Here is a 9,176-nt window from a genome sequence, read left to right as displayed (position 1 = left end):
ATCACAATCAAAAATAAATGGTCCTCCAACATTTTTCAAATAAAATAAAGGAATTAACATCCACTGATCCTCTACACCATTCTTCATTCTTTGAACCCAAGCACTTTGTAACGACTTGGATATAGTCTCAAATTCTGGTAAATCCAGCCCTCCTCTTTCTTTTGGACCTATAAGAGTATCCCTTTTTATCTTTGCTTTCTTGTTATTCCAGACAAAATCTGTAATCAATCTATTAGTGATATCTATATAATGAGGCGGTGTATGTATGCACGAACTTACAAAGATAAGTTTCGATAGCCCTAATGTTTTGGCGATTGTTATCTTGCCATAAAGTGAGAGATTTCTTTGAGACCATATATTAAACAGCTTTTGAATTTTACATATCTTTTGTGAAAAATTTTCCTGTTCGCAAAGTTTTAGATTGTAAGAGAATGATATCCCTAAGGCGGAGATAGGCCTTTGTGGCCACTGAACTCCAAATAGTGTATCAGTCCTATTTGGGTTTTTTCCAAGCCACATTGCTTCAGATTTACTTTGGTTAAGCTTTAAACCGCTGCAATCTTTAAATAGGTCTAATAACTCTAACAGTTTCCCAAGCGACTCTTTATCTTTGCAAAAGGAGGTGGTGTCATCGGCATATTGAGATAATTTTATTTCTTTGTTTAGGACTCGAATTCCCTTTATATGTTCATCAGCTCTTATTGAGCAAGACAGTAATTCTGCGGCTAAAATGAACAACAAGCCAGACAAAGGGCAGCCTTGTCTTACTCCTCTCTTTAAAGTAAATGACTCGGAGGCGAAGCCGTTGTTTATTATGCAGCTAGAAATGTTTGTGTACAGAGTTTTCACCCAAGTCTTAAAGTCGGGTCCAAATTGAAAGGTATCTAGAGCTTTAAATAGGTACTCCCATTCTAAACTATCGAATGCTTTTTCAAAATCGATGAATAAAGCAATTCCCTCTATGTCCTGGTCAACGGTGAAATTGAGGATGTCGCTTATAAGTCTGATGTTTTCACCGATAAATCTTCCCTCTACGTAACCAGTTTGTGTGTTATTTATAACTGCCGATAGAACCTTTTTTAGTCTGAGAGCTAAAGCTTTAGAGGCAATCTTATAATCCACATTTAAAAGTGAAATAGGTCTCCAATTTTTAAGATACAATAAATTTTTGTTCTTTTTTGGAATAAGACGTATGATGCTTTGTCTTTGAGAAATTGACAGCTCACCTTTATGGAATCCATAATTAAAACTGTTTACCATTATCTTGCCTAATTGACTCCAGAAGAAGCTGTAAAATTCGGCAGTAAAACCGTCATTGCCAGGGGATTTGTTTTTTTGGAAACATTTTAAAGCATTCCAGCACTCATTCTCCGTCAGCAAGCCTTCGCAATTCTTTCTTTGTTCATCATTCAGCTTTTCTACCTTGTCATTATCGAAGAACACTTTGAATTTAGGATCGTTTATTTGAGGATTTTGCGAGGAATATAAGGATTGATAAAATCTTTTTTGTTCTTTTAGGATTTCCTTTGGGTCCGTGATACTGCTTCCGTTTTCTTGTATAAGGCTGGTAATGCATTTATTTTCATAATTTCGTCTCTCAAGATTAAGAAAATATTTCGAACTTCGTTCGCCGAACTCATGCCAACGGGCCTTGGAGCGCACACATGCTCCTCTTGCCCGGTCGTAGGAAATCTTATCCAATTCGTTCTTAACTTTAATGTATCTCTGGACGGCTTCTGCTGATGGGCAGTCTTCACCCATATTTCCCAGTCTTGAGACTTCCTGTACGAGATCTTTTTCATAATCTTTTTTCATTTTAGCTTTTTGTTTTGAATAACTAATTGTGAACGCCCTTATTTCCATTTTAATCAACTCCCATAAGAGTCCGTGATCTTCAAGATCCTGATACTTGTTTATAAAGTGCGGAATTTTAAACATTAATTTTTCTGCATATTCATCATCTTCTAAGAGGGAGGAATTGAATTTCCAGAATCCAGGACCTCTTGGGTATTTCTCATTAATTGGCAATTCCAACGTCACTAAAGAGTGATCGCAATGTGCAGCGTGCTTGATTTCACATTTCTGCACGGGGGAATTTTGTAATAGTTGACGGGCTATTAGCCAATAATCTAATCTGCATTTTATTTTCAAGTCAGATGTTCGCCAAGTAAATTGTTTTTCTTCTGGATGTAGCGTTCTCCATACGTCGTCTAAATCCAAAATACACATCAGTTGCTCGATCTCGCTGGCGACATTCCTTCTTGACGAAACATCACGTCCTCCTTCTTTATCGGTTTTGGAAAGAGGGCAATTAAAATCGCCACCTACTATAATGTTGTCGTTGGGAAACTGTTCAAGTAAAGATCTGAGTTGTTTAAAAAATATAATTTGCGCGTTATCATTATTGGGTGCGTAAATATTGGCACAAATAAATTTCTGATCATCTATAGAAAACTGCAGGATAAGAATCCTGCCGTTTTCACAACAAATTTCATTTTCTACTAGCACTTTGAGTCGAGGATTAAACAGAATTGCTACTCCTTTGCTGTGTTTACTACCATGACAGAAGTACACTTTACTACCCCACTCGTTACTCCATAATTTTTCTTGGTCAGTAGAGCTATACGTCTCTTGCAAGAAAATTATTGAGTACTTGTTAACGTGCAGTTGCCGAAAAATAGCTCTTCGTTTTCTTGAACTATTTAAACCCCTAACATTTAACGTAATAAAAGTTAACTTATTCATATTAACGAATAAATATCGATATCTTAATAGTTTCACAATACAGAAGCCTTCTTAAGCTAAAGCCTGGAGAAAACATTACATCACTTACAACATAAAAACGAAAATTACCTTTTATGAAACAAATTAAAGGCATTGCCTGTGAAGTTCTTTTAACTCCAACAATGGGTAGAATGTGAGATTAAAGTTGTTGTTGGTCAGTATCACTCCGACGGCGTTGCTAGGTTAACTCTTTGCCTCTTCCATTTCATGGCGTAGTTTTGCTAGTTCTTCTGTTCCTACGATCCTGTGACGGCCATTGGCATCGACATATTTGAGTATTGCAGGATATGCGATGTAGACTTTCCGGTCGTCTCCGAGTTTCTTCTTTAGAAACTTTCTGTAGGGCACGAGCTCTTGCCTCCGCCGTTGGATTTTTTTGGCGAAATCCTCACTTATACCGATGGCATTTCCGTTTAACGGGTTATCCTTTAGACGACCGGCGGCATTCCTTAGTACCTTCATCTCATCCGTGTATCGAAGAAAAGCGACGTGCATTGGTCTGGGACCCTTTTCACCAGCAGAAGGCGTTTTGCTTGGCGTGCGGTGCCCTCTCCAGTTCAACATGGCCACATAACGTTTCAAGGCCCATATGCTGCGTAATAAAATCCTGTACAAAAGAGATGCAATCTCCTTTTTCGGCTTTCTCTGGTATATTGTAGAAGACTAAGTTGTTCCTTCTTGACCTGTTTTGTAATTCTTCGATTTCATCCTTCAGCGCATCGACAGTGGCGTTATCTGCTTTTGAGTCTAAATCCGTTTTTACCTTCTGCAGTTCTGCTGTCATAGAGTTAAGTCCTCTTTCCATGTCACCAACGGTATTTTCAATCTTCAGCAGTCTTCCGTTTATTTGTTCAAGCACGTCTAGCTTCTTTAGCTTTTCGTGTATGCTTTCCAAGATGGCGGCGCCGGCCTCATGTTTATGTGGTGGCGTTCTTTCATCTTCACTGCTTAAGCATGCCACTTGTCTCGCTCGCTTTTCGTTGGGCATAACGGAAAGGAAAAGCAAAGATTCTCTAAATAGTTTGAGGCTGATTTGGCTAATTTCCTGAAACTGATATAGTGAAACGGCAAGGCAGCGTCGGAGCGACAAAAAAACACGACTACTCCATTTGGCGCCCAGTCCAGTCCCCCTGAAACATACCTTGATGTCCTTGTCAGCACCTTTACCTAAAAGGTACTGTACAATTTCTTTCCGACCCTGATGACAGGCCACATGAAGACCTGTCTTACCTCCTCTTTTATGTTCAATCTAAACACATGAACAAAATATGGAAAAAAGTAACTTATAAGAAGGCCAGAGCCCCGATTTTAGTGCTCGCAGGAGGAGGCCTAATCTCCACAGCAACCACCGCAGATCGGTTTCCAATAACAGACAAGCGTTACTTTCGTAATTAGTTTTAAGTATTCCTTCAGACACCCTTGGAGAGCGCCGGACACATTGCCTGTCAAGGAACTTTTTACTTCTGATTAAATGAACCAGACATCTCAAGGAAACGCGAAATTTGATCAGACTATTTGGGATTATAAATTCATTTCACGGTCGAATTCGATCTTCGCGCCTGGCTTCGCAATTGATAACTACAGTTTTCTCGCCGCATTTGGATTCAAATAGGCTTGTTACGCTTTCAGTGGCTTTTCAAGTGCTTTCTTTTAAGAAAATAGTGCTCCGATGGCTTATTTAACTTCTTTCAAGAGTAGTATGCCGTGTCAACACTGGTGACCTTCGAAGCGAAAACGGCGAGTCGGCGTATCAAGTTTTTACTGTGGAGCCACAAGTAGGAATACACTCTCTGCTGACACATCTTTCTCCGGTTTGGAAGGAACTCTGCGTGGAAAAGACCCTGACCAAAGAAATTTTTAAATCTTCTCTATTTGAACGTTTGAGAAAAGCCGTCAACAATGCACATTTTATAGTCGCCGGTGTAAACGAATGCGAGAACTCGCTCGAGCTCTACTTCACATCTCCTTGAGGAACAGCAAGACCGATTATCTGATTCAATGGACGACCTTTTTTATCAAACGGCGAAGGATTCAAGTCTTTTTTCTCTGGCTTAAGACGATGTAAGCGTCGATGTGCCTCCAGTGACAAATCACTCTCCAAAAAGCCCGCCAAGCACTGTCGAAATCCCGCCAAAATCTTATTCGCTGGCAGGAGCCCAAGACGCTGGATTACTCCAGATATTCTAGCTTTCACTTCAACATCTTCGTGTTCGCTTCGGCGATCTGTATAATCAACGTCACAGATACAGTATGGTTTCTATATCAGTCATTTTAGCCTCCTTGAAATGTCAATCATAATCCAAAAATTATTATTTCGGGTTACCTTTGTATTGTTACTTGCTTTTTACTTAATAGGCCAAATTATAGGGCTACCCTCTCCCTCAGAGCTTACAGGCGGCGCGCCCAAGATTCTGAGGTGATGGTAGTCTCTCTTTTGAAATGTCGGTCATTATCCAAATTATTATTGTAGGTCATCTTTGTACTGTCATTTGTTTCGAAATAGGCCAAATTATGGGCTACCCTCTCCCTCAGAGCTTACAGGCAGCGCGCCCAAGATTCTGAGGTGAAGGTAGTCTCTCTTTTAAAATGTCGGTCATTTATCCAAATTATTATTTTCGGTAATTTTTGTAGTGTCATTTATTTTTGAAATAGGCAAAATGAATTATGGGGCTTCCCCTCTCCCTCAGAGCTTACTGGCGGCGCGCCCAACTTTCTGAGGTGATGGTAGTCTCTCTTTTGAAATGTCGGTCATTATCCAAATAATATTATTGTAGGTCATCTTTGTACTGACATTTGTTTTGAAATAGGCCAAATTATGGGGCTACCCTCTCCCTCAGAGCTTACAGGCGGCGCGCCCAAGTTTCTGAGGTGATGGTAGTCTCCCTTTTGAAATTATAATTGTAGGTTATTTTTGTAGTGTCATTTGTTTTTGAAATAAGCCAAATTATGGGGTTTCCCTCTCCCTCAGAGCTTACAGGCGGTGCGCCCAAGATTCTGAGGGGAAGGTTGTCTCTCTTTTAAACTGTCAGTCGTCAACCATAGTATTATTGAATTTTCATTTTCCAGAGTTCATAGTGGTACCTTCTTTATAGTTTTACGCGATTTGTGGCAAAGACAAGACCAGGCTAACAAATTTATTCTACTTTATGGGTGGTGCGACAATCACCGTGGCTGACTGGCCTCCAAAGTTCCTTTATAATTTGGACGCTTTTCAGGAGTTCCTTCACTGCTTGTAATCCAGAATTGGCGATTCTCAGCAGCTTGAAGCTCTTGCATTGCATCAGTTGTTCCTTGGACGGCGACCTTTTCTCGTCCCGAGTACAATATCGATTCTCGATTCTCGACTCTCGATTACCGTATATTGCTCGTGCAAGGTTTCGGCAACGGGACCAGCACTAAGACCATTGCAGGAAAACTGTTTGGTAAAAGAAGAGTGAAATGGTGGCTTCGGCGCGTTACCTGTCTGATGCTCGGTATATCACTGCCAAACTGCGCAACAGAATGCGCGAGAAAACCCCTCCAGTACTTGAAAAAAAAGAAAAAAAACCTGAGCGATGTAATTTAGTAACTTATTCATGATGTTCAGCTTCCGGTTTATTCAGCTTATTGCCAGTTGTAGGCAAAGTTCACGCGCACATTATCGCACTCTAACTGGGTCGATTGTGAGGAAACTCTTATGTCAGTCATTGACTAAAAACCCCCGCACGTTAAGCCTTTGTGCGACGGACGTCCCTTAGAAATATAAATTGCCCACACTGATCGCCAATTCTACTTGCAAAGTGTTGCTGATTGAGTTGTGTAATGTATTCTAGAGTGTAAATTTAGTACTAACCTCGCAGACAAGGATGCAATGAGACATTTCTTTGCGTAGTTAGGCCTACTATCCATTGGGCAAGCATCCCTTTTATTTTCTTTCGATAGCATGTCCATGCACTAACCTTTGGGTAGAGAAACTAGCTGCCTCTCGCTGTACCAAAACTTCATAGTTTTGGCGTTCAATATTCTTAACGGGTGCTCACAAAACACCGGGACTGCATCGTGCGCCTTTGGCGCTTTGGTACCCTACGAGCTTTGGTTCATCGCGTTTTGAAAGATGGAAATTTTGATATTCCCGCGTAAAAGAAGACCGATAAAATGTGTCTTTCATTGACTACAGTGAAACGCCCGGAAATGAAGGATGTTTGGACAGAAACGGGAAAACTGATAAAAGTAAATATTTGTTTTGATAAGTGAAATTAATGAGAAATAACCATAAACTAGTTTTGTTGTTTTGTTTTTTAAAAGCGGTTTGTCTGGTACCAGATTTGTACAATTACTTTCAATCAAACATGGATCGGGTTTTGTTAATTATGACAGAATGTAATTAAAAAGCATTATGTTGACAGCTACAAGGCACATGCTTGCCTTAAGCTGTGAGTATCCCGCCATGTTTTAAACAAAGGGCCTCTGACCAAGCCGGCATTCTAATCCGCCACAAATATGTGAAGCACGCGTCTTTCAAAGTCGCCTAGTACTTAAAATCGGAGCTCTGGCCTGTTATGATATATTGTGATGAAAATACTTGATTAATCATTTCTTGTCAATATTTGCCAGCTGACTGTGATTAATAAATCGTGTCATTTGGTAATTTAGAGGGCAGGTATGTAAAACGTACCTTTTTATTTTTAACTGTTAAAAAAAATATCGAGACTGAGTTGTTTTTGCATTTTTACTTGTTCTTTACCAATCCGAAATTAATCAAGGCGTTCGCAACTTGCGTGCACACGTTTTCCCGCGAAATTCAGCAGCTTCAAGAATCTGCTTTGAGTTTTGATTGGCTCAATGAATGACTGAGTCTACTTTGAATGACTAGAACTAGTCTTGATTGAAAACCGCTGTAAAGGAAGTGGAGTAATTTTGGGGGGGGGGGATATTAGGGGGCTTAAGCATCAACGACGGCGACGATTACGAAAACGTCAAACTCAATTCGCGCTGCCTCAAACTTTATCGCGCTCATTCCATCTTGTTTAATTCGTCAAATGTTGGCAAATTTTGTCGGAGTTGAATTCTAGAGGACTGTATTAAAGTTCAGGAAAAGAATAAGAAACTTAATGTCTAGTGTTTCCGTCGTCGACAAAACGTCAATTTAGACACTTTCACGTTATAGTCGTGCGACGACGGCTAAGAAATGTACAAAAAAGCGTAAGGCACGTGCAAAGTTGTTGTTTTGCCAATCTAAACCTATTACCTTTTTTTGTCGTTCTCGTTGCCGTCGCCGTCGTCGTTGCTTAAGCTCCCTGTTAGACGCAGAAGAATACCTTGCTTCAAGAATTTCACGGACCTCCTGAAGGTTACCATTGGATGAAGCATTTACTAATCTGTCTCCTGGATCGACACTGCCTTCTTTGGATGTAACAGCTTCAAGAAGAAGCATCCTTAAGAGATCCGTTGCTCGGTCAACTGTGGAAGGGGGTTCACGGTAATCACTCAGAGTAGTCAATTCAGAGGCAGTCAGTGACCGCATTTTTCCAGATTGACATAGACTGGTATATCAGAAAGGCACAACTCGCCTAAACAAGTTAAGGGTAAGCTGTAGAGCGGGGATAACTTTGCAAACATTCCAGGAGATAACACCCAGTCAGCGTTGCACGACATTGTTAATCCCCTTTCAAAATTTGGTCCCAAAATAGCACAGGGGCCAATCACATAAAATGAAACGTCATCTAGTGGTTAAAAAAGGGACTGACAGTGCTAAACATGGGACATTAGCTGTAAGGACTGAAGTTGCGTCTATACAAAATGAACCAAAAGAGTTCAGTTGTCACCCAGTTACCTGGATTAGTGGGGGAAGTATCGCCTCGTCTTGATGTAGCTTCACCGCCTGCCGACATATCTTCAACAACCACAAATCCGAATCAACTAAAACCACAGCATCGCCATCAAAATCCACTTCTAAGATCCTTCCCTTTTTCTTCAGAACGACACAAACAAACAGTGACACACAGAAGAGCCCGCTTTGAGCCTGGGATTAGGGATGCGCAGAAGTTTGCGCAGAACGTTTTTCCCTCCCTAAAGATGCGACGCCGCCAGTTAAAAACCCGAAACCACGTTGTGGAGGAAAAGAAACATGTCAACCCCAATCTTCGGAAAAAAAATTGCAGCATTGACGACAACTTTGGTCCGCCGAAGAGGTACGTGGTACACAGTGGTATGTAGTAAGTGAGAAATGATTCGAACAAACGCCTGCAAATTTACAATATACAGTTTTGGAGCTTGAGTGAGTGGTGACCTTGACTGCTTCCAATTGTAATGGACGACAGGACATATCACAAAAATCAGCCCATGATTCCTCCTAGCTGATCCAGTCCTCTGGTCTGCGCCGAGAAAATAGCTGCATGTTCTCCGATGCTGCA

This window comes from Porites lutea, chromosome 8 (assembly GCF_958299795.1).
Source record: "Porites lutea chromosome 8, jaPorLute2.1, whole genome shotgun sequence".
Classification (NCBI taxonomy): Eukaryota; Metazoa; Cnidaria; class Anthozoa; order Scleractinia; family Poritidae; genus Porites; species Porites lutea.
The sequence above is the reverse complement of the archived record's forward strand: the minus strand, read 5'-3'. Positions refer to the sequence as shown.